The sequence below is a fragment of the Octodon degus genome, unplaced genomic scaffold (assembly GCF_000260255.1).
Source record: "Octodon degus isolate 3935 unplaced genomic scaffold, OctDeg1.0 scaffold00103, whole genome shotgun sequence".
In the NCBI taxonomy this organism is placed as follows: domain Eukaryota; kingdom Metazoa; phylum Chordata; class Mammalia; order Rodentia; family Octodontidae; genus Octodon; species Octodon degus.
The window spans coordinates 10,470,587-10,498,141 of NW_004524679.1; the positions used below are offsets into that span (position 1 = coordinate 10,470,587).

At 33.3% G+C, this 27,555-nt stretch overlaps 1 protein-coding gene and 1 pseudogene across 8 annotated transcripts in view; both read left to right on the top strand.

Annotated features, from left to right (window-relative positions):
• The window catches only part of LOC101568064 (protocadherin-11 X-linked), a 1,027,172-nt gene that overhangs the window by 425,034 nt on the left and 574,583 nt on the right, over window positions 1–27,555 (top strand). The gene's annotated exons all lie outside the window — the stretch shown is intronic.
• Window positions 7,193–8,027, top strand: LOC105743162 (annotated as a pseudogene).

A 27,555-nucleotide genomic window follows, 5' to 3' on the forward strand; every position in this document is an offset into this window, starting at 1 on the left:
AACATCCTTTTAACTCAGTTGTATATTTTGGACTTTGCTTCCTTTTCTCATAATATGATGTACAACAATGATCTTTAGAATATGTTATAAAAATTCCCTAAAAGATATGAAATTTAAAGGCATATTGTTGCCTGGGAATTATCTTATTTACTTTCACTGTGCTGAGACACAACACCTGCTACTTAGAATTTAAAGAATTAAAAGTTTATTCTGGCTCAATTTTTAGTCCTTGGAATTAGTTAGCTAGTGGCAAGGCAGGACTGCTTTACAGAAGCACATGATGAAGAAAAACTGGTCATAGCAGGGCTTTGGAAAGGAGAAATAAAGAGAAGTGGAGCTGGCAATAGGGAGAAACACTTTCTGACCATTCTCCCAGTGATCTGCCACTTCAAACTATACCCTACCACCTAAGAGCAAGTAATTTATAAGTTAGTGTTTTCATTACTTTCTTTTCACTGAGGTATAATACCTAACACTCATGACTCAAAGGTGAAAATGTTTACTTTGACTCACAATTTGTAGATGTTTCAGTGCAAGTTAGATGGCTACAAGGAAGGACAGCATGATAGTGGAACATGAAAGGAGAAACAGGTCATGCCATCATAGCAGCAAGAGAGTGATGGAAAGTGAGGGGTAATAGATATAGCCTTCTAGGCCATGTCCCCAGTTACTCAACTCTTCCAATAAGATCCTATCTCCCAACAACAAATTCTCCACAAGCCCCATAACACAATCACCTTTCAAAAGACCCACCTATGAGAGCATGAAGGATTTTCTAGGTTTAAATTATAATGTTTCTTCTAGATCCATGTCTTTGTTGCTTTTCTCTCATTGCTGACACAAAATATATGATATAATTTCCAAAAATTAAGAAAAGAAGGATTTACTTAGCTCACAGTTTGTGGAGGTTTCATCCATAATCAGCTGGCTCCCACCAGCAGAATGGCACCTGGCAGAAGGAAACAGTTCAGTATGCATGCCACATCTTTAATGTTAGACTGCCGTGAAATTTCTACTGCCCTTCCTGGCCAAAAGTACCACTTCCTCTGACCAGGATTCACTTCCAAACATGAAATTTAGCTAGAAAACAATCTTATTTAACTTTCAACTCATTAATGTATATATTCACTGATGGTATCATGCCCCTATTTTTGTGTTTGGGTGTATAGTATACTGCCCCATAAACAATGAGGAAAGTAAACTGAGCACCAGTTGTAAAATAAATGAAGGAATTTTAAAAGTTAAAACACTTTATTTGGAAGAAGGGAAATTACAGAAGACAGAAAGTTGTTCCATGTGAGTTGGAGTTCCATAAGATCTATATCCATGGGTTAGTTGCCTCAAGCCTCATTTATCAACTTAAAAAAGACCCTACCAACAAGGTTAATACCTGGAACCTGTCACAACTTGATTTTTTTCTGTATGTACTGTCATAGAAGAAACCCAGAAAAAAAAGTACCTTCATATAGGCATGGGCACCATTACCTATGTTTACATGCCTAGGTGTCTTTCTTTCTTTCTTTCTTTCTTTCTTTCTTTCTTTCTTTCTTTCTTTCTTTCTTTCTTTTTTTTACCTTGCTTGCTTATACTTACAGGGCCTCATACATGGGTTTTATGGTAAGGTTATGAGGAGATTTACATACAAGATTAAGGTTGTGATAAGTAAGAAGATGTATGTTTATATAGTACAATAATATAGCGACTCTAGGATGAGAATATACACATATATCTTTATGTACAAAATAAAATTGTTCTTTTAATGTTCTACATCTGAACTCCTTTGCGTTTTATTGAGGATAGGGAAAACAGTTTAAACAAGTAGGCTTCCTCTATGCTCTACTTACCAGCTAGCTGCTTATCTTCTTAATCACTTCCTCCAGTAAAGTTTTAATGCTTTCTAGTCAGGAATATCCAGAAAGTCTAATGAAGCCTTTATATTATTCTTCCCCTTCATAAAAAAAATCCCTTCTCCTTCATTGTTAACCCACCATTTAACATAAGCTGTGTATATGAGAGCATGAGGCTCATGAGGGACTTGCTGATAAAAGAATAAACAAAGAAAATTTATCTGAAGATATATATGTGAATTTTAATCTATGCCAAAGAAAACCCTAGGGGTTATCAAAACATAAAATAAATAAAATAAATCATTATTATTGCTTTTATTGTGTCATTATATTACAGTGGCTATCTTATTGCAAGGAATTTTGTAAGATTTTATTCTTTAAGAACACATCCAATCATATTTAGAGAACTGTGTGGATCTTCAGAAAGTGAAACTTTAAATTTATTTTGCAAGGAAATTTGGCAGACTCTGGGTTGCCTGTGAGACTCTGGTAAGCTCTACGTTCCTTAGCCCCCAGTATGCAGGCGTGGAACTTCTGCTGGTGACAGTACAGACATTTAAGAACTTAAGAGGACTCTGAATGGCCTGCAGGATGCAAGGGACCTGTGAGTTGTGGATCAAGTGTGCACAGGCATAAAGCTTTCTTGGAGCCATTCAAGAACTTTGGTAGACTCTTCATGGCCTGTGGGACTCTGTCTTGGTGATTACTGGGACCTTCAAAATGACAGACCACAGGATCAAAAAGCAATCTCAATCCTTCAGCCCAAGCAGAACAAATTCAGGAGACAAAGAACTTGAAAATACACACCTGAAATTTCTGAAATAAGAGCAACTGAAGTAAAGAATCAACTCCATCAGGTTATAGAAGAAATAACACCAGAAAAAAACCTCTCAGGTCCAAAAAGAAAGGATAACAATCATGAAACAAATGATAAGCATAGCTGAAGAAGACATAGATTTTTTAAAAAGTAGAAAAGAATATAAAAATAAAAAATCAGGGCCCTCAAATTCAAAAACCCTATACAAGGGACAGCCTAATAGCTCAACAGATTAAAGCACCCGCAAGCAGGCCCAGATCCCGGGGCTTCAATTCCTGGGCCTGCTATATTGGACCAGCATGCTAAAATGGCAATTGAAACTGGGCATTGTGACGCATGCCTGTAATCCTAGATCTTGGGAGTTGTAAACAGGCAGATCACTATAAGTTCGATCTAGCAGTGAAACCCTAAACACGCTGTGGACCCTTCCCTAAAATAAAAAAAAATAAATAAAGGAAGGAGTTACTGAGTTGAGGAGGACAGTAGAGGCAGTGGGGGAAAAAGATTTATTTTTGTATGTAAGCCGGATGATTTGGACAAATATATAGTGCATTTCTGCTCTTCTATGGAAAGGAACAGATAACATTTAATTTGTTTTGTCTCTTTTTTTCAATTGTTTGTCCTTTATTTCTTTTTAATTTCTTATGCATTTCTTTCTTTTTTCTTCTTCCAATTTTACATGCCTATATCTGGTAATATGAATAACTTGTTGGAAGACAACACTATGTATTAGAACAAATACTAGGAAATTCATATTACTTTGTTTAGTGAAATTATGTATCATTTATATTTTTCTAATTTAATTCAAATTTTGCTCTCTTTAAAAATAAAAAACAGAAAAAATAAGTTTTTTTGCTAGATTTTGAGTTTTTTCCATTTTTTGTTTGTTTCTGTAACTATGAAGTTTTCATATTGACTTAAGAGAGAAAGAGACACTGTAACAGAGAATATACTTAGGGATTTTATTTTATATACTCAATGGAAAGTAGCTTTGTTCATTTAGTTAAACTAATGCAAAGACCTTGTCACTTACTTTTTATTTTATGATTTCATTTCATAATCCATAGTCATATATTATATTCAAATCTCCAACAAGGACAATTAGTAACATTTAGAGTCTCTAGTATTATCATTAGAGTGTATTTTCTAAATGGAAGTCTAAAGGTGTAATTGATTTTATAATTTAATACATTTGACTACCTATCTTGTGAGGCCCGCTTGGAATTTTGGAGAATGATAACAAGACATGGCTTGCCGATATATGAAACTATCCAACAAGTGTAATGTATGAAATGATCCTTTAAACTATGTCAGTGTCAAAATGTTAGGAAAGAGTTATTAAATAAGCATGAGTGTATTTTTTGGTAACAAAACCAGAATTTAGTTTTCCTTTTTATGATAAAAATCAATGAGTTGTACTACTGAAATTTTTTAGATAACGTCTATTCAGTAATCACATTTTAAAGATTGAAAGATAAGTTTCAGGGAGATGGGGTTTCTGAGTTTGACACAATTGATTTATAAGTAAAATAGTTCTATCAGATTCTGTATAAATTCTGCATATCATAAGGTCAGCTTTCAAGCTGGGGAGATGATTCAGTTGAATAAGTGCTTCCCTGGCAAGTGCAAGAGCCTGAGTTCCATTTGCAATTCTGCCAAAAATAAAAATAAAAAATAAATATAAGTTTTCAAGCTAAATTTCTTGGTATAACACTTTTACATTAGTTCTTAAATTTATGGATAGTATCTTGTGAAGACATTGAGTTCACTCTCTAGTACTCCTAAAAATATAAAAAAAAATTAGAAAACCTTGCAGGAGCAACGAAATAGCTCAGTGGAATAAGTGCTTCTCTGGTAAGTGCAAGGTCCTGAGTTTGATCCCTGGTACTACCAAAAATAAAATGGGAATTTACAAATCAGCTTGGAGTCTTGCCAGTCACCTATGATATACAGTGACAAAATTGAGAAGCATTGTTTACTCCCTTCCTTCCCTTAATCTAATCAGCACATCTCTGTCTTTTTTCTGTGTTGCATTCTTTTCTAATATGTATATAAGCTTGTTTTAATGGTTTTGGTTATTATGAAAATTATAGACCTGAAATGAACATTTTAACTCTTAAGTAAAATATGATCTCGTTTATTTGGAGCTCCCCAAAATAATGTTTTTCTCCAAATTAATGCAATAAAATATTAGTACAACTAAGAATAAATTTGAATCTTTCTTACTCTTCTAAATGTTCTCATTTATTTTCTTGCTTTCAACATGTAGAGACTGAAACAAGAGAACATCAATTGATAAGAGAAAAGTGAGTGTTCCTCTGAGATTTTAGGGTTTAATTCAATTGGTAACTATTATATAAAATTTCTCAAACTGATATATTTTCAGAAACAATCAACAATTCCCTTGAATTACCATAGCAAATTTCATGAATAAATAACTACTTGACTATTTAATACAAAAGTTTTTCCTCTATGTTGTGTTATTGAAACAGTGAAATATTTATATCTTGGCCCCAAATGATGGGATCATTCAGTCTTTTATTAACATATAAGAGTTCTTGATAGCTGCACACTAACCCAAAGTCACATATGTAATTTGAAACTATTTTCTCTCATTCTATGAGTTGTATCTTCACTTTATTTGGGGTATCAGGTGCAGCACAAAAGTTTATGTTTTCTGAGAAAAAAATTATTTTCATTTTTCCATTTGAACCTTCATTGCCAAATCTGAAAAACCATTGACTAACCAAAGAGCACAAAAATAACTCCTCTGTTCTTATATTTTTTAAAGGTATTTTAGTACAGGGACTACGCGGTCTCACTACACGAATTGGATTCATAGTGATCTTCCTGTTTTCATCCTCCCAAGTGCTGTGATTATAGGTGTGCACCACCACCCCCAGTCTCAATTGCCCTCTCAGTGTACCTGGGGGCATAACTGGCAGGGCAGGCTGCTGGCAAATGAACTCAATCCCTGCATGGCCTAAGCAGGTGCTTTAATCTCCTGAGCTTCCTGGCCATCCCTTTTGTTCTTGCATATTTTGGTAGGTTTACTACTGTTGATGCCTCTAATCTACTTTAGGTAGGTTAATTTTCTATGTTGTGTGAAAACACATCCAATATATTTTCACCAGTTTCCTAAAGCCTGTGTAAATTTTTCTCTTTTAGCCTTGCTTCTAATTTATTTTTCTTCTTTTATATATTTTTATTTTCCTCTTACCATTTTAAATTTTCACCCCTAAAGTTTAGTCACTCTATTTATGGTGATATTTATGGTTTACAACTTCTGCTTTCTTTTACATTTTTGTATGTAACTACAAATTTTGCTTATATGGTTAAAGGTTTCAAATTGATCCTATCATGTGTCATTTCAAGACTGTGCTCTTTGCCACTGTTATTACTTTTTTGCTATTGTTATTAGTGATTTATCATTTTATTCAATTTGACATAGTGTTCTAATCAGTTGTTCTTTCTTGTTTGCCAAGAATAAGATTGTTTGTGGGTTATAAACTATATAAGAGAGTACCAAAGTACCAGGTGTTTTCCAAATAGTCAGCAACCTATCATCCCCAATATTTGGGAGAGGTAGGATCTCACAACAGATTCATAGATCAAAGCCAGATAACCTTGGAAGATATCTCTGTAGGGCTGTCATTTCTTAAGGAGTTTTCAACACTTGTACTAAAACAACCTGCCATAGGCAGTTTGCAAGCACAAGCACAGAAACTCAATTAAAAAAAATTAAAAAATGAGAAAACACAGAATATGATGCAACACCCTAGATTTCCAGGTTTCCAGACACAAATCCTAGGGACAGTGAGGTGGAATGATTTGAAATCCAAGTTCCCAAACTGTGAAATGATGAAAGAGAAATTAAAATATCAGATGAATGAGGCTGTAGAACAAATAAATTAGAAATAACTTTTCAAATATCTGAATAAATGACATTCCAAAGACATTATTGAATCTAGTCTAGGTACAAGTGAAACAAAGAGGAGCTTGGGAAAATGGTAGAAACCCTAAATGTCCAACATAGTAAAGAAATGGAATCCATGAAACAGATTGCCACAAATGCCAGAAGATTAAAAATGCTACTGAAACTATAGGCATCAGAAAGAAGCGATGTGAGAACAGAAGATCAAATCTAGCAGACAGGCTTAAAGTTAGTAATTATGAAAAGAATTACTTCTTAAATATCAAATAACACAATGAAAAGTCAAACCAGTAACCGGTACCTGATGCAAAGAAGGACATGAGACTGATCAGGAGATATGAAAAAAAGCAGGAGGTAACACAAATGACATTTTTTTAAAAAATCACAGAAATAATGGAAGAGTAGTTCGATCAGTAGTGGGAGCGGAGGGCTGCTCCCAGAGAGCCCTGAGCAGCCCCACTGCCGTCCCCTGCCTAGTTACCATCACACACTGGACGGAGCTGCAGCTACTGTAGCTGGCCCCAGTAAACAACACTAAAACCGTGAGCAGTGAGGTCCGAGACCCAGCTGGGTGCGGCTGCCCAGGAGGCTCATATGGGCAGTGCCTGTAGCAGGGAGAAGAAGGTCATTGCAAGGAAGGTTTTGGGAACAGTGAAATGGTTCAATGTAAGAAATGGATATGGCTTTATCAACAGGAATGATGCATTTGTACACCAGACTACCATAAAAAAGAAAAACTGCAAGAAGTACCTTCGCAGTGTAGGAGATGGAGAGACTGTGGAGTTTGATGTTGTTGAAGGAGAAAAGGGTGCGGAGGCAGCAAACATTACAGTCCCTGGTGGAGTTCCAGTTCAAGGCACAAAATACGCAGCAGACTGTAACTATTATAGATGCTATCCACGTCGTAGAGATCCTCCAAGCAATTGCCAGCAGAATTACCAGAATAGAGAGAGTGGGGAAAAGAATGAGGGACTGGAGAGTGCTCCCAAAGGCCAGGGCCAGTCACGCCGGCCCAACCACAGAGGAAAGTTCCCACCTCACTACATGCGGAGATCCTATGGGAGTCGGTCACAGTATCCAACCCTCTTGTGCAAGGAGACGTGATGGAGGGTGCTGACAACAAGGATGCAGGAGAACAAGGTAGATAGGGAGGCAGAATATCTATCGAGGTTATAGGCCAAGATTCCACAGGGTCCCTCCTTGCCAAAAATAGTCTAGAGAGGATAGCAATGAAGAAGATAAGGAAAATCAAGATGAGAACCAAGGTCAGCAGCCACCTCAATGTTGATACCATCGCAACTTCAATTACCAACACAGACACCCAGAAAACCCTAAAACACAAGATGGAAAAAACACAAAAGCAGCTAATCCATCAGCTGAGAATTCATCTGCTCTCAGGCTGAGCAGGGCAGGGCTGTGTAAAAGCTAGTTTAACATCCCTACCATCATCTGGTTTTGTCATCCAGCAAGAAAGAAATGAATAGGAAATTCCATCAATAAGAAATGAACAAGATTGGATCTGAAGACCTTAAGTGGTTGCTTTTTGTCCATTGACCAGATAACTGGAACTATCTGCACTATCTATGCAGCATGAGATTTCTATTACTTTTACCTAAAGATGTCTTTTTGGTAATGACAAACACGTTTTACAAAAAAAAAAAAAAAAAGCTGGTTTTTCTCCATGCATCTTTAAAGGTTTTAAAATTGTTTCATATCTGATCAAGTTGAGATTTTTAAGAAATTCATTTTTAATTTTTAATAAAAGTTTACAACTTGATTTTTTTCAAAAAAGTCAACAAACTGTGAGCACTTGTTAATAAAGGTCTATAATAATAATAATAATAATAATAATAATGAAATAATGGCAAAAGACATTGAAAGTATGGCAAAAGAATGTGACATATAGATAAGCAAAGTGAAAAGCTCTAATTAGATATGATTAAAAAACACACTAAAGCATTTAGCAGTCAAGACTCCAGATATTTCACATAAGAACAGAATATTAAAAGCTGTTAGGGAAGAGAAACAAGCCGTCTACAAAAGACAGCCTGTAAAAGTCACATCAGACTTCTCAGCACAAACACTTAAGTCAAACAAAGCCTGAAGTGAAAATTTCAAGAGTGAAAGGAAAACAAGCTCCAACCCAGATTGAAGTAACCTGTAAAACTATCCTTTCAAAATGCATAAAAAATCTAAAGTGCCTGCTTAGGCAGAGTACGGAGGACAAGATTTGATCCCAAGAGTGCCCTGCCAGCCCCTCCCATGGGGTATGCTGAGAGGGCAATTGAGACTGTAATCCCAGCACTTGGGAGGCTGAAAACAGGAGAATCACTATGAGTCCAATCTATGTAATGAGATCCTGTAGACTGTGTCCTAAATATAGAAAAAAATGGATAAAAAATATCTTACTTCCATGATAGAAGGCACCAGAAGAAATTTATGACCACTAAACTTCTGCATTTCCAAATGTACTAAAGGACTGTATAGAAAGAAAAGATGAAGAATAAAATTCCATGAACCTTAATTTAATAAATCCACAATACAAGACAAGCATTAAACAAAGGGGAAAAAAGATCTAACAATAGCAAAATTACATGACAAGGATAAGAAAATGCATATTAGTTATAAACACCAATGTAAATTTTCTCAATTGACCAGTAGAAGTAAACCGATTGGCATAATAGATCAAGAAACAAGATACAACATTATATTCCACACAAGAGACACAATTGAATCTAAAATAAATTCATGGAGTGAAAGTCAATGAACGGAAAATAAAACTCCATTGTGATAGGAGTTTATACTATTGGCAGACAAAGTATATTTCAAGCCAACGTTTATAAAGTGAGGCAAGGAAAGTCATTATGTACTTGTTCTGAGAACAACACAAGAGGAAGAAAAATAGTCATAAATATATATTCACCATATCCAAGCACAATCAAGTAAATAAAAATATTAATTGATGTGTAAAATGAAAAAACAAATAAAATTGTAATGAGACATCAACACCCCTTCGTCACAAATAGATAGATGAAATAGTTTTAAAAACACAGGAAAATAATATATAGACTGAAACATACCTTTGAACAAATGGATTTGTTAGATATTTACAGAGTGCTCCACCCAACATAAGAATGTGCATTCTTTCTCATTCTACATGAATGTTCTTTAAACAAAATCAATTCTAGTTCATAGAAAATGCTTAAGTAAATTCAAAATAAATGAAATTATCAATAAAATTGGGAATCAATGGCAAGAGAATCCAATCAAATTACATAAACATATGGAAAATAAATACTCTCATGAAGGGCCCATTAGATACCTCAGCAGACTAAGTACCTGCTTAGGCAAGCACAAGGACCAGGGTTCAACCCCAGGTACCAAACAGCTGGCCCCACCCTCAGGTGCCCTGAGTCAGCCACTGAAACCAAATGTGTTGGCACATGCCTGTAATCCCTGTACAGCGCAGGCTGAAAGCAGGAGGATCATTGCCAGTTTGAGCTGCATCGTGAGACCCTGTACCAAATACCTAATTTTTTTAAAAAAAAGTTTACTCTCTTGAACAACCAATTGGACATATAAGAAATTAGACAATTTCTATAATTAAACGATGATATCAATACTACATCCTGGAACTTATGGAAAGAACTGAAAGTAGGTCTGTGAGAAAACTACTTAAGAGTGAATTTTCACATCAGAAAAGTAGACGGTTCTCAAATTAACAACTTGATGTTGAACCTCATGTGTCTCGAAAAAGAAGAACAAGTCATGCCCAAGCACATATGAGGGAGGAAATTATAAAGATCAGAGCAAACAGGAATGGAATTAAGACTAGAAAACAATACAAAGAATTAAAGAATCAAAGAGTTTGTTCTTTAATATATTAAAGAAAATATGCAAAACCATAGACAGACATCAAAAAAGAAAGAAAATATTCACTACAAAATGGTTCTTCATTTATATCCCCGTTTTGTTTAGTTTTGTCAGAGATGGACATTCCATTGCCATTTAAATATTGTAGGTGCATGAATTCAGCAATGTAATCCAATATAATCCAGTAGTCCATAATAGTAGTGGGTTATATGCAGGACTGGCAATGTCAGAAGTTGTGTAGTTAGGATACAGATATAGCTAATTTCTCTTAGTTCAATGAGAAGATTTGCATTAATAGTGTTTGGACAGGATATCATGTCTGTGTCTTATACTATGAATAACTAATATGAAGACAATATGCAAAAAAAGACAGTATGCAATGTATTAGTTATTGTAACTGTCCTGCTAATCTCTTTTGAAATGGTCTCATTGCTATTTCTTTCTCAATAAAATTAATAATAAAAAAGAAAGAAAATCTTCATTCCATACATTTAAGAATAATAAATGTAAAATCAAAATAAGTCCTGTGGAAATCCAGATCATCAACATCTACTTTAATAACATGGTTCTTGAATCTGATAGAGAAAAACAAAGAAGAAATAGATTCCTATTTACATATTAATTACCAAACATGAATCAAGAAGAGCTAAAAATTGTAAATAAACGAATTTCAGTCAATGGAATTAAAGATGTAACTTAAATCCTACCAGCAAATAAAATCCCATATCTTAATGAACTGACTGGTGAATTCTACAAGAAATTTAGAGAAGATTGAATAACATACCCCTTGAACTATTTAACAAATTTTAAAGGGAAAGAATACTTCCAAAATCATTCTTGGAAGCAAGTATATCACTGATGCCACATGTAGAGAAAGATCCAAGTTAAAAAGAAAAGAAACTACAACTAGTTATTCATATTACCAGATATGTGCATACAACATTAGAATAAGAAAAGAAAAAAAGAAAGAAACACTTAAGAAATGAAGAGTAGAGAAAGGCTAAGCCATTCAAAAAAGGAGACAAAACAATTTTTTGGTAAACTGGAAGACAAAACTATGCATTACAACAAATTCTGTGAAATTAATACAAATTCGTTAAGTGAAATTCTGTGTCTTCCACTATCACTTTTACTGTTTTAATAATATTTTGCATTCTTTTTTTTTTCTTTTGGTGAAACCAGGGATTGAACTCAGGCCTTTGCACTTGCCAGGCAAGCACTTATTCTACTGAGCCATCTCCCCAGCCCCAATTTTGCATTCTTCTATTAAAAAATAAAATATAAATGAACTTAAAATGCTTATAAAAAAGAACTACAGGACAACTTCACTAATGAACATAGAAAAATCTTCAATAAGTTACTAGAGAATAAAAAATGCAGCAAATCATCAAAAAGATTATACACTATCACAAAATAGGATTCATCCCAGGAATGCAACATGTGCATATCAATAACCATATTAACCAAACCACAGACACAAACCACATGATCATCTCAATAGGCTCAAAGTAAAACATCCATTCATGATGAAAATTCTAGAGAGAATTAAAATAGGTGGTATTTATCTCAATGTGATAAAATCCATCTGAGACAAATCAACACTCAACGTCATACTAAATTGTCAAACAAAACCCTGAAAGTTTTCTTTCTAAAATGATTAGCTATAAAAGGATGTATAGTATCAGACCTGCTGCTCAATGTAGTTCTGGAAATACTATCTAGGGAAATTACACAAGAAAGTGTTAAAAGGAATAAGGGTAGGAAAGCAAGAAGTTAAATTAGCATTATTTGAAAACAGCATATTACTCCACATAGAAAACTCCAAAAACCACACCAAAGGACTTCTAGATTTTTTTTTGGCGGAACTGGGGATTGAACTCAGGTCCTTGCGCTTGTCAGGGAAAGGACTTCTAGATTTAATAAACAAATTTAGTCACATAGCTGGAAGAAAATCAATACTCAAAAATCAAGATTCATGTGTACAAATAAACTCACCGAATAAAAATAAATAGGTAAAGAAAATCTTTCACAATAACATCAAAAATACTTAGGAATTAATCTAATGAGGGAAGAACAATAACTTTATATTAAAAAGTATAGCACTTTAAAAAATTACATTGAAGAAGATAATCAGGAAATGGAGAGAAAATCTTTGTTCTTGGCTAAGAAATAATAGTACAGTTAAAATGGCCATAGTTTCAATATTGTAATGCAGCTTTAATAGAGACTTTGTGAAAATAACAATAGCATACCTCACAGAATTAGAGGATAAAAAGTCTAACATTCATTTGGAATCAGCAGAGACCTAGAATAGCAAAAGAAATTCTGGGAATCAAAGGTAAGACAGGTCATGCAAAATACCTGGCATAAAATTATACTACCACAACCAACTGCGATAAAAAGAGCATGGAACTGAAAAAAATAAAACTTAAAAAAAAAAAAAACAGACCCAAAGATAAATAGAACAGATGGTAAGATTCAGCAGCAATTACAAACACACTCTGACATATTCTTTGCCAAATGGGGACAAACATGTTCACATAAAAATGTCTCTTTAGTAAATGGTGATAGAAAATTGACTTTCCACTTACTGAAGTTTGAATCTAAGCCCATTTCTCTTACCATACACTAAGCTCATATAATTATGTATCTAACATCAGAATACTAAAACAGAAAAACCAAATATACTGTAAAATTTTCATTGCCTTATCTATCTTCTACATATAACTGTATGGCTTGTACTGTAACGTCATGTAACTCAGTAGTGTCCCAAATTTTCTGATTAAGGAGATTATGTGGTCAATGAGGAAAGTGATCGATGGTGTACAGTGTTCCTAAGGAGGGTCACTTGTGGAGAAAACTGTCTCTCAGGCTTTTACAGAGAGCACATTGGCCAAGCAATTGCCGTGACTCGTCCACAGGGTGACACTGACAAAGGATCTACAATCTGAGTTACAGGATCTCAGGATAAATCCTGAGGGGATTTCACTGACCTTATCAGATCCAAAGCTGCAACTCTTGTTCCATAGGTCTTGCTTTATCTTGGTCTTAACCATCCAGCAGAAAAGTATAGAAAAAAATTAAAAGTAAAGCCATGGTGTTATGCGGAGCTGTAGGGGACTCAGGTCAACAATTTCTGACATTGCCAGTGAAGTGGAAGACCCAATACTATTATGGGTTACTGGACCCTTTTAGAATATTTTGCTGAGTTAACACACCTATAATATTCAAATGATGTAACTAAACAAAAAAGGGAATACAGATGAATGTTCATTTTGTATCTGTGTATTCAAAATGGTTTGGATAGATGTATAGTTACACTCACTTAATGAATAGAGGGATTTGTTCTAATAGTGTTTGTAAATAGGATGTCATTCCTGCATCTCATACAGCAAATAACCACTAGGAAGAGAGTATGCAATGTGTTAATTATTGAAACTGTCCTACCAATTTGGTTTGAAACTGTCTCATTGTTATTTGTTTCTCAATAAAATTATGGAAAAAGAAAGAAAGAAAGAAAGAAAGAAAGAAAGAAAGAAAGAAAGAAGGAAGGAAGGAAGGAAAGACAGGCAGATTTTTAAAAAGTGAAGTTCTATATTGTTTCTATTTTTTTACTATTTTGTGTTCTTTTTAAATCATAACAATATATAAAAATAAATCACATGAGGAGACAAAAATTCACATGATTATTTAGTTTTAGAATTGTAATTAGTATTGAGAAAATAAAGTTAACCATTTTTAGAACACCTCTTTGACAAATATTATTGCATATATTTTTTGCTCACTTTGAAAAAATGAAGAGGAAAGACTCAAAGAAACATAGTTGGATTAGAAGGGAAGCAGAGTGTGTCTCTTCCACCCAGAGCAAAATCAGTAGCCTTTCCTTATGCATGCATGATTACATAAGCTTTCTTCATGCAAGATTAATAGATGTGGATTTTCATCTATAAGGGAAAAACATTTTAAATTTTGCTTAACATGAGTACACAGTATGAACTAAGTGTAGTCACAGAAACCTTATCAGTCATTGTTCTTTTTGTTCTATTTTCTGCTCTACTGAAACTCTCAGCTCTCAGGGGCACTTTCTCACTGTCTCCAGGTCTTCACTCTAAACTTTCTTGTTATTTTTAAATATTTTTGGCTTAGGCTTGTCCCTTTCTGCAGGTTTACAAGGCAGGAGCCGCAAAGTCAACTTCTGTAAGAACTTTATGCATTTAATTAAATTATGCCAAGACCCTAGATGATTAATTTTGTGCTCTCTTTTATGTGACTCATAAGCCTAACAATTCCCAGCAGGGTTGTGGAGACACATCCATATGAATCTCTGCTTTGCAGATTCTCTAAACTTGATGTGACTTTGTCAGAGGTGAAACATTAGATAGCTCTCCACAATCCATTTTATGTACAGTAGCACCCATTTATAATTATGCAATGGACATTACAATAGTACAAATAACATGAATTATCCTTATTATTGCATTTTTATTACTTAAGATATTTAAAACTTTAAGAGTTTAACTTCACTTCTAATAAATTTATTTTCTTATGTATAGTCATAGTATAATACGTTACAAGTTATACTTATTTTTATATTTTAACTATAAATTTGGCCAAATTACTTATTTTTTGAGATATGATCACATGATTTAGTGCACTGTGGTTTTGAACTCACCACGCAAATCAGAATGGCTTTGAACTTATGAAAATCTTCCAGTTAACCTTCTGAGCTCTGAGATTACAGGCATGCACCACCATGACTGGCTTGACCAAATATTGCTGTCCTCTTCCAGTTTTAATATGACATTTTTCTATTTCAATGTGAACATGGTTATAATATAAATTATTGTATATTTCCCTATTAAAAAGATTCTTGCACGGAAATGTTCCCAAATGAATGACAAACTTTTTAATGCACAATAAATAAATTAATCATATTAGTGTACCATTTCATAGAAATATTTACACATAAATGCAATAAATGTTTACATAAGTAACCCTTCTGTCAAATCAACGGATTTCACACTTGTGTTTTCTCAATTCCTACTAGTAAAAAAATTTTATTGCAATAGTTTTCCACCACCCTTATTTCTGCTTAAAAACTGTATAATGTTTTTATTAGGGCTGGCCAGGTAGCGCAGCTAATATTGCAATTTTAATAAGGACACGTGAAGTTTATACTATTCTGTGCATGAGTATGTGAATTCATTTTTATTTATGTTTAAGTCAGCAAAGTCACTGAAGGTTGCTTAGTCATTTTTCTGTTGCTGAAACAGATGAAAACATGCACAGTTTAAAGGAAGAGAGATTTATTTTAGTTTACACTGTAGAAATTTCAGGCTAGAGTCAGCACACTCTAGTGAAAAAGTGAAATGACCTATTGTGGCAATCCTCATGGCATTTGGGAAACAGAATACAGAGTGAAGTCTAAAGAAGAACAACATCTAGGTCATGCACATAATGATCCACATATCCTGACCATTCTGCACCTTCTATCAGTAAAACAGGTATAAGCCCCACAATTCCATCATCTTATCAAAGCTCCTCCCATTATTTAATGAGGCTTTGTTGGTACATCTAGCCATAAACAATAATCTCTTGTCCCTGGTCCCCAAAAGACTCATGCTTGTCTTTATTTAAAAGGCACTTAGTTCATCTCTAAGAGTTGAAAAAAATCTTACAAGTTTAAGTATTGATGAAAAGTCCAAGTCTACAGTCTAATCTGGGCTGTAGAGATAGCTTGGTGGTCAAAATGACTGCCTGGAAAGCTCAAGGTCCCAAGTTTGATGCCCAGTCCTACATGCCATGTCAGCCCTTAAACTCCAGGCAAGTGTTCTGGCCCCTAAGCTGGGTGTGGTGGTGCATGTCTGTAATTCATCCACTGGTAAGGCTGAGACATGATGATCCCTATGATTCTGAACTGCATAGTGAGACCCTGTATCAAAATTTGCTCATATTGACTCATCTTTTTCAAACAGACTCAAAAATCTTATAGCAAGTCAGCCTCTAGCATCAAATCATCTCCAAAAAGCCCCCTCCATAATCTCATGAGGTTCTTGGAGGTATCAAGATATAAATCATAGTAAGAGGCCATTAGCTTAAAATATGTGTATATACATGGAGAAATGATATGGAGCCACACATAAAGAAGGATATCTAAGAAGTAATCTAATGATTGCAAGCAAACTATTTTAAGGTATGAAACATATCTTTCTGATTCTTTTACACATTTTTATACCTAAAATGTGAACAGTCAAATTGATCCACTCTTAAATAAGCTGATATACTTAACTTATTTGAATTACATTAATTGATGATTTCATTTTATAGCCCTCAACTTATTTGACATTCCAAAGGAACATTAAATTGAAAATGCACTCAATATAGGTTGTTTTACTTTTTCATTCATGCATATTTAACAAAATTAAATTATGAAATGTAAGCATATATCTTTTCCTTGAAACAAAATTAATAAACTGAACTTACCCATAGGTCCCATTGAAAGTAAACTACTTTTTCCAGTAATGTCTTTGACATCCACAATCTCTCCTAGGTGTCCAAGATTAGTCTACCTCATAGGGATATATGAGCCCTGTAGCTTGCTATCTAGTTTTGGAGGCATGCCAGAATCAGATATTTTCATAAAAACATAAAGAAAACTCTTGAAGTGTAACCTTTCAACATATATGAAATGAGATAATATAGGAGAAAACATATAATTATATATGCAGGATGGCTGAGATGATTGTACAAAGAATTTCCATCATTTCATTGAAAATAGCAGTTAACGTTTAAAATTTTCACTTTGACTAATTCTGTGTGCTAATATCTGTGATCTAAGCAACTACATCAAGGACAGTAGTATATAATAAAAACATGATTGAATATCTCTCATCTTGGTCTTCTAAAAGTGTACCATTACTAATGTCTTAGCAATTATTATTATACTCTCATTAAAATAAATTTTTAAAAAGTGAAACAGAAGAAAAAACAAAAAATTAAGGTTTCTTGAAAGCATGCAATGATATTCAATTATTTGTCTAATCTTCCATAACTATGTATGTCAATCTCAGCAGCAGATTTGATGATAAAAATAGACACTATAACAATCATTTTTAATGAACTATTCTTGTTTTGAAAATGTGTAACATAGGTATTGTATGTTTTCCTGTTCCTGCTATTTGTTTTTACCTTTCAAAAAATACAATGAAATTTTAAAAACATATCTGGATAATCTTTGTTAAAATCATTGTTCTTCTATGACTCTATGGATCACCACTTTAAGTAAAATTATACACTTCTCCTTTCTCACATCATTATGCTCATTCGAAGAAAAATCCTGCTGTGCTACATCTTAATCATATATAATCTTCTTGCTCATTTGGCTTTGAAATTGGAAGACAGTTCATAGAAGCTCTTCTTTAAAGCCCAATCTATAATTTTGCAAAATTCCCCTACCAAAATAGAAAAAGATTTTATAAGAAGGATACATTCATTAAAACTTTTAAGTGAAGATTAGTTTCAAGTTTAAAATTCAGTACCAAGTCATATGGCAAACCTCATATGAGTTTCTGTTACAACTTTGAAGTTTCTAAATGTTGTTTCCTCACCATATAGTAACTTTCTTTTTTCCCATAATTTTATTGAGAAACAAATAGCAATGAGTTTCAAACCAAACTCGTAGGACAGTTTCAATAATTAACATATTGCATACATTTTTCCTAGTGGTTAATTGTTGTACAAGATGATATCCTATTTACAAACACCATTAGAACAAATCCCTCTATTCATTAAGCATATAATAACTTTCTTTTGCTCTAAACATATGCACATGCACACACACAAACACACACATGCTCTGATACACACACACACACACACACACACACACATACACACACACACACCACCCTCTGTGATTAGGGTAAGAGACCTGATTAGGTACCCTAAGGTTGAATTTTACGCCTGGTTATTTGTTACACTTGAAGAAAATTTCAAAATATCTACTACTTTTGGAAAAAATGTGGGAATCCTTATGAATAAATTAATATATCATTTCCAAATTTATTTTGTCTTTTAGCTACATTTCCCTTGGGTCTAGCTATATTCAGAAAGAAGATCTGCATTTTATTGTGACTCCAAATGACTTCCAAGAAACTCAAATTGGTCTGAAAATTATGTACAAGCCTAAGAATAACAAAATCCTATTTTCCTAAGACCTTATCATTGCAGCTCTGATGATGATTGTTATCCTAGAAAAAAAATAATGACAAAATAAATTTTAGTTTACAGTAACTCATTTTTAATGTTTTACTCATTGTTCCTTCCATAATTATTAACTTGTACAGTACTTCCTGTTTAGAAAGCCACATCTCTTGACAGCAACTGGAAAGTAATAAAACATCAAAAACCTAAAAATGTAGAAAAAATGAGGGATTAATCTTAAAATATAGATCATCCAGATCCATAATGCTTTTTCTATGTGAAAATGATGGTGAACATACATTACTGTGGCCATTTACTTTTGTTTTAACTTTTATTATTCAATACTTATAGTACATAATCATTACATTAATTTTAGGGGATCAATACATGTACATAAAACATTTGAATTTCTTTTCTTTCTTTTTTTCCACCCCCTTTTAGTTCTCTAATATTAGATTACTTTATTTGTCTTATAAGACATTATAAATTTAATTATGCCATATAGAAGTTGAAACCCTGACTAATAGGTCAAAGAACATGCAAAGCATGTAGGAAATTGTACTGTCAAAGTATATGCTTAGATTAATCACCCACATTGGCTTAAAATAGTTTATTTTGATTCTGTTTCTTTTCATATTATGCAACTTTTATTTTATAATACATATACACATGGATATTCAGAGAGAGAGAGAGAGACAGAAAGAAAGAAATTTTCATATAAGTCAAGCTTCTATGTCTGAAATACATCACTTAAATTATGGTCTTAAGATGCCTCTGTTTCCTTACAATTGATTCAAGTTTATCACTTTATTTCAGAGTATTACTCCATTGTGCATAAAGACCTCTTTCTTTTATTCATTCATCTGTTGACAGACATCTAGGCTGTCTCCAAGATTTAGCTATTTAGACTTGTACTGATATATAAACAAAAGGTATGGATACGACAATGTCGTAGGATGTCTTGAACTCTTTTTTGGAAGATACTTAGGAAATAGTTGGGACAAATAGATTTTCTACTTTTAGGTTTTTGATAAAACACAATATCGTTTTCCATAGTATCTGTATCCATTTATAGTCATACCAACAATGGAGAAGGGTGCCTTTCTCCTCAAAGTCTTGCTAGCATCATTTATTGGTTTATTTCTTGATGTTAGCCATGTCTTGTGGAGTGAGAAGAATCTCAGTTTTCTTTAAATTTGTACTTGTCTTTTTTTGTTTTCAATATTTGAGATTTTATTGGTTGTGTTGAGCATCAGTACCCATGATTGACTTTGTACACAGTTCTTAACACACATACCAAAAAAAATCCATATATTGTTTTCCAGTTATTCCAGTGACTTTCCAGCTTCAAATTTAGAGGAAAATTTTCTGTGAAAGGATTAAGTACCTCTTATACTTCATTTTTATACTTCTCTGCTGGATAGTGTTATTTTCAGCTGTAGGGGACTCAGGTCAACAATTTCTGACATTGCCAGTCAAGCGGAAGACTCAATACTATTATGGACTACTGGACTCTTAGAATATTTTGCTGAGTTAACACAACTACAATACTCAAATGATGGAACTAAACAAAAAAGGTGATACAGATGGATGTCCATTTTGTGTCTGTGTATTCAAAGTGGTTAGGATAGATATATAGTTACATTCTCTTAATGAATAAAGTGATTTATTCTAATCGTGTTTGTAAATAGGATATCATGTCCGCATCTTGTACAGCAAATAATCACTAGGAAGAATGTATACAATGTGTCAATTATTGAAACTGTCCTACCAGTTTGGTTTGAAACTGTCTCATTGCTATTTGTCTGTCAATAAAATTATGGGAAAATATTTTAAAAAAGGATTAAGTACCAGTATCTTCAAATGCTGGCAAAGTGTTAATTAAGTCCCACAAATTCACAATTGTGTATAACACACACTACATAGTTAAATTCTTGTTCTTTCACATCACATTAACAAAATGAGGCAAATACAAATGTCACTACCAAAGAGTGCACACAATTCCAACAGGGCACCAATTAGGAAGTAGTTTTCTTTAGGAAACAATTCTGCTAAAAACATGGAAATAGACATCATTTAAAGTATCCAAGACATATTAAATGCATGACTATAATTTCAAATATCTATTTACTATGTTTTATGTTGCAGTATGTAAAAATAACCCACATCTATGTAATGTCAAGCTGACACTCAAGACAGTCAAAGTCTGCCATAATTCAATATTGCACTATTTCACCTCTAAAAGAATCATTTACACTTAAAAAAAGCAATAAGGTGGGATTCTTTCCCTTTTAAAAAATGTTTCTAGAGCTACTAAAAGACTTTAATTTATGAAAAAGTAGATAAATACATCCCTCTGGATTTTATAAGAAGGGAGACAGGGAGGATTGATAAGACATGGTGTGTGATTCGTCAGAGTAGGCTTCTTTCTCTTCTGTTTGATCAGAGGTTGCACTCTCCTCATTTTTAGTTTCTGCATTTTCCACATGTAAGTCTTCCTTGGTTTCTTGATTAGCCACTTCAGCTTGTTTTCCCTTGGTGTCCCTTTTCCCTTTTCTTATGATTTTACCTAATTTCTGTTTTTATATTAATTTTATTGAAAAGGAGTAGTAATGACACAGTTTCAAAATAGGTTAGGAAAAAACCCCATAAAACAGGGCCAGGGGGACAGCTCAGTAGAATAAGTGCATGCCTGGCAAGTTCTGGGTCCTGAGTTCAATCCCTGGTACCACAAAAAAATCAAAGCAGGTTAGTAGGAAAATTACACTACTTAATACATTGTGTATAGTTGTATTTGTAGTAGTTACTCATAGTACAAGATGCAGACATATCTTGTCTAAGCACTATGAGTTCAAAAATTTCTTCTCATTGAACTAAGAGAAAGTAGCTGTATATCTATCCTATCTTGTATACACATAAATATACATATATATGTATATATATATACATATATATGTATATATATATACTCACTACAAAATGGTATTTCATTTATATCCTCCTTTGTTTTTATTTTTGACAGAGATAGGTATTGCACTGACATTCATATAGTGTAAGTGCATGAATTCAGCAAAATACTCCAATATAGTCCAGTAGTCTAAAAGAGTAGTGGGTTATTTGCACCATTGGCAATGTCAGAAGTTGTTGACTTGAGCCTTTTACAGCTCAGCATATTAATATAGCTTTACTTTATATACCTCGTATTTATGCTTTTCTACTGAATGGTTAAGACCAAGAAAAAGGCAAGACCTATATAACAAATAATATAACTTTTATATCTGACATGGTCTGTCTGCCCGCCCTTTCCCTTTTTGCTTTCAATGTTTTTGTCCAAAGATTTATCCTTTGGAACTTGGGTTATGTTTACAAAGAATTTGTCTACTCCTATATGTTCAAGAATTTTAGCCACGTTCACTTTCATTGGAAGTATTTTTGTTCTAACGTATAAATCTTTGATCTATTTCTATTGGTATTTCAAATTCTATAAAGAATGCTATTGATATTTTTATAGGGTTTGCATTAAATATATATAACAGTTTTGGAAGTCTGGCCATTTTGGTTATATTGATTCTGCCTATCCAGGAAGAGGTTATATATTTCCATTTTCTGATGACCTGTTTAATCTTCTGTTTTCATAATATTATAGTTTTTACAGCAAAAGTCCTTCACTTCTTTGGTTAGGTTAATACCTATTTCCTTTTTATTGATACTTCTCTGAAGGATATTGTTACTCTCAATTCCTCTCAGTGAATTTTTTAATCAAACTACAGGAACATTATTAGTTTTTGACTGCTGATTTTTTATGCTGCTACACAGATTAATTTGAATATTATTTCTAGAAATCTTCTGATGGAGTTTTCATAGGGTCTTCTATGAAGAGCATCATGTCATTAGCAAATAATGAAATTTTAACTTATTTCTTTCATGTCCAAATAGTTTTCTTTCTCTTTTCTTATTACTCTACCTATTATTTGAGATCTTTATTAAACAGAAGTGGAAATATGAACTATTTTTCTCATATTCCTGATATTATATGGAAAGCTTTCAGCTTCTCTCAATTTAGTATACTATCAGCCATTGTTTTTTCATAGATGGCTTTTATCAGATAGAAATAAGAGCTATTTCCATTGTTTCAGTGTTTTTCTTTTATCATAAATGGATCCTGGAATGTAGCAAAAGATTTTTCTGTGTCTATTGAGATAACCATGATGTTTTTCCTTGTTTATGTGTTATGTGGTATGTTACATTTATTGATTGTGTATATTGAAACATCAGGGAATCTCTGAAGGAATCCTACTTGATCATGATGTATCACCTTCTTTCTTGTCTTCTACATGCTGTTTGTGAGTGTCTTATTGAGGATTTTTGTAGCTGTGTTCATTAAGAGATTGATCTATAGTTGTCTTTTTAGTTTGGGTCCTTTTTGTGTTTGGAAGTATTACCATTACGCTTCACTCTTTTATTCTTTATTTTTTGCATTTCCTCATTCCAGTTGTTCCTTCGTTTTGAACATATTATTTCCCTTTCACAATATCTACTTACATTTCAGATTTTATGTGCTCTTTCAGTTACTTACACTAGGAAGAATATAATATTTGCACATGCAGGCCTGATTTATTTCACTTATGATTATAGGCTCTAGTTTCATTCATTTGCCTATAAAGCCTCAAGTTTATCCCTTTTATTGCTGAATAATACTCCATTGCATAAATACTACATCAATTTTATCTATTCCTCAGTTGATGGGCACTTGAGTCATTTCTGAGTATTAGCTGTGGCAAATCGTGCTGCTACAAACATGAGCACACATATATCACTGTGGTATGATGTTTTTCGCACTTTTGGAAAAATACCTAGGAGGGGAATAGCTGGGTTGAATAGAACGTCTAATCTTAGTTGTATGAGGAATCTCCACACTGATTTCCATTGTGATTTTACCAGGCTACACTTCCCCCAACAATAAAGAATTTACCTGTTTTTGCACAGACCATCCAGCATTTGTTAATGGCTGACTCGTTGATGAGAGCCATTCATCTTGTGATGAAATGGACTCACAGTGTTATTTTGATTTGAATTTCTTGAAAAGCCAATCATGTTGCACAGTTTTTTCATGTATTTATTTGCCATTTGTATTGCTTCCTCTGAAAATTGTGTATTCAACTCAGATGAACATTTTTTGGATTAGGTCTTTGAATTTTGTGAACCTGATATTTTAAATTCTCGTGAGATATCTTTCTTACTCTGCTCGTGATTTCTTTTACATGCACAAAATTTTGAAAAAAGATGACATGCTGCCTGTTGGTCCTATGATGCTTTTCCCAATGCAATTTGGTTTTTGATCATGAAATCTATACCCACCCCTATGTCTTCAAGATTTTCACCTACTTTCTCCTCCAGTGGATTTAGTGCTTCTGTTTTAATGTTTAAGTTTTTCATCCATTTTCACTTCAGATTAGTGCATAAAATAGACATAGGTCCATTTTATAGCTTTTGGCATGTGGAAAACCAGTTTTTCAAGCACCATTTACTAAAGAGGCTATCTTTGTTCCACAAAACATGTTTAAACTTTTTGTCAAATTTAAGGTGGCTGAGTGTGTTTGAAATTGTGGCTGAAATTTCTAATCTGTTCCATTGGTCCTCAAGTATGCTTTATTTTATTTTTGTACTACTACAATGTTGATTTTTTCACACTAGCTTTGTCATATAACTGCAAGGCAGGCATTGTGATGACTCTTGCCTTTCCTTTGTTGGCCAAGATTGCTTTTGCTATGCTGGGTCCCTTCTGGTTCTAGAAGAATTTTCAGAATGTTTTCTGTAGTTCTTTGAGGCATACTAATGATATGTTAATGAGGGTTGCATTAAATCTGTGTGACAATTTTGGGAGAATGGACATTTTCACGATGTTAGTTCTTCCATTTCTGGAGCAAGAATATCTTTTCATGTTCTGAAATCATCTTCAATCTCTTTTTATCAGAGTACTGTACTTTTGAATGTATAAATCTTTTACTTCTTTTATTTGACAGATTCCTAAATATTTCCTCTTTCTGGTGTTATTTTGAAAGGCATCATTTGTTTAATTTTTGTCTTTTGGAGCATTCATTATGTACAAAATGCTACTGATTTTTGAGTCTTGACTTTGTATCCTGTTACCTTACTGAGTTTGGTTATTAAACCTGAAAGTCTCTTCTTAGATTTTTGGGTGTCTTTTATGTAGAGAATCATGTCACCTGCAAATAAAGATGATTCTTTCTTTTGAATCATCATTCCTTTTATTTCTTTCTCTTATCCAATTCACTAATGTTTTTAGAACTATATTGAATACGAGTGGTGACAGTTTACATCCTGGTCCTGTTCCTGATTGTAAAGTGAATGTTTCAATTTTTGTTTATTTAGTAGGATGTTGCTGTTGCTTTTTCACAGATTTTTTTTTTCATATTAAGGTGAAAACCATGTATTCTGATTTTCTTTTTGTTTTCAATCTGATTTTTTTTTTAATTTACGATTAGGGTCACATACATATTTGTGCTCATGTTATTCTTGCCTCAGTTCAATCCTTCTAATAAGCTTACAGAATTCACCTCTACCAAGCCCACATACAACAATAGTTTTTCTTTGTTGTTGTTTTCTTGTGGAAACCAGGGATTGAACTCAGGCACTTGTTCTTGCCAGGAAAGCACTTATTCTACTGAGCTATCTCCCCAGTCCATTCTGTGTTTTTAAATAGCTGTCTAAATTCCATACAAAATAGTAACTCAGTCTGACCTACATAATTAAAAATTAAAGTCTAACTTGCTATTATATCATACTAAATTCTCAAAAGGATGTGAATTTAAAGATCACCTCTAAAATGTGAGAAAAGTAGAATATACTTCATTAGGTACTATGTTTAAGCAAAAGTTAGCACTTTTTGGATACAGGGAATTCTAATTAAATTGGCATTGTCAAGACCAAAAATATAGACATAGCTTTCTTATCTTCAAACACTCCTTTTAATGGTCTAATAAGTACAAATAGAAATGGGAATCTTGCTTGGTTTTGAGACAGTGAAGGAATCTCCTAGTGTTTAAACATATTCACATAACAAGTTATAAAAATCTACATATAAACCAACGCTCAGTAGTTCTGAGATGAAATTCTCAATGTTTGTGAAAAGTCAAACATTATTGATCAAGTTCAACCAAATATTTAGAAAGAGAAAAGAGTGATAGCATTTAGTGAACTGGAATTACTATCAAAATTTGAAAAAGAAAGGATATCTATTTAACCACAAGCCAGATTTACTTAAATCAGGACTGACCAACAAAAGTATTCTATCAACCACTTATGATCTGAATTCTGAGGTAAGAAATCTACAAAATTATGGTACACATACAAAATCCATGAGATATTTCTTTTATGTAGTAAATAAGACTGTAACTATTATGCATTAGTAGCCTGTCTGAAGTAAGCTATAAAGTCTCTTCTTGATGCCAGAAAAGATCATTTTTATTCCAGGGATGTACTTCTTGGAATTCCCCAAATACGTCATCAATGTGTCCTCTCCCCAGGTAATACTTTTGTTCTTGTTGGCATCTGTGTAAGAAAGTTCAACAGTCTGACATGTCTTCCACCCAAAGGAATCATGGAAATTTGGGCCGGTCTTGTGTTTGCCTCCCTTCTTAACAATGTGGCACTGGGCATACTTATTTTCCAAAAATGTCTTGCCTTTCTCAGCATCACACATTTTTAAACCTGTTGCAGCTTCCATACTGGGTGGTAACCACTCTTTCCTTGTTACCACTAGGAAATTTCCAATTCAGAAGCCTGAGGTCCTGCTCTCTCTGTGTTCAAATTTTCTATTGGACTTTCATCCTGCATGAATGTTGGACATTGTGAAAAGCTTTTTCTGCATCTATTGAGATGATCACAATGACATGATTTTTGTGTTTGGCTCAGTAGAAGTGTGTATTGCATTTACTGCTTTGTGTATTTTGTATCATCCCTATATTCCTAGGAAGAATCCCACTGGATTGTGATGTATCATCTCAATGACTTGATCCCTTTTTTGCTAGTATTCTATTAAACATTTTGCATATATATTCATGAGGGAGATTGGGCTATAATTCTACAATTCTATTTTTGATTGGGAATTTCTATAGTTTTGCTTTTATTTTATTTTGTTTTATTTTATTGGGTAAAAACAAGAAAAATAGCAAAAACAAATAACAGAAACAAAGCCAGAAACAGAGTAACATACAACAGTACATATGGTACAGATTTTTACAGTAAGAATAGTGAATTAACAGTGGTTGCCATATTGTACATTTTTGAACTTTATTTATTTATTATTAATTATATTGAGAGACAAATAGCAATGAGACAGCTTCAAAACAGGTAGTAGGACAGTTACAATAATTAATACATTTCATATTGTTGTCTTTGTAGTAGTTATTCATAGTCAAAGATGCAGACATGATAGCCTGTCCAAATAATATTACTACAAATATTTCTTCTTATTGAATTAAGAGAAAGTAGCTCCATATTTATCCTAGCTCTTTTGTATATACAGATACAAAATGGTCCTTCATTTATATCTCCTTTTTTCTTTAGCTTTGTCAGAGATGGGTGCTCCATTGCTATTTAAATATTGTAAGTGCATGAATTCAGCAAAACAATCCAATATAGTACAGCAGTCCATAATAGTAGTGGGTTATCCATAAGACTGGCAATGTCAGAAGTTGTTGACTTGAGCCTTTTACAGCTCAGAATATTAATATGGCTTTACATTTTCTACCTCTTTTTTATACTTTTCTGCTGGATGGTTAAAACCAAAATACAGCAAAACCTATATAACAAGAAAGGTAACTTCTGTATCTGACAAAGTCAGTCAAATCCCCTCAGAA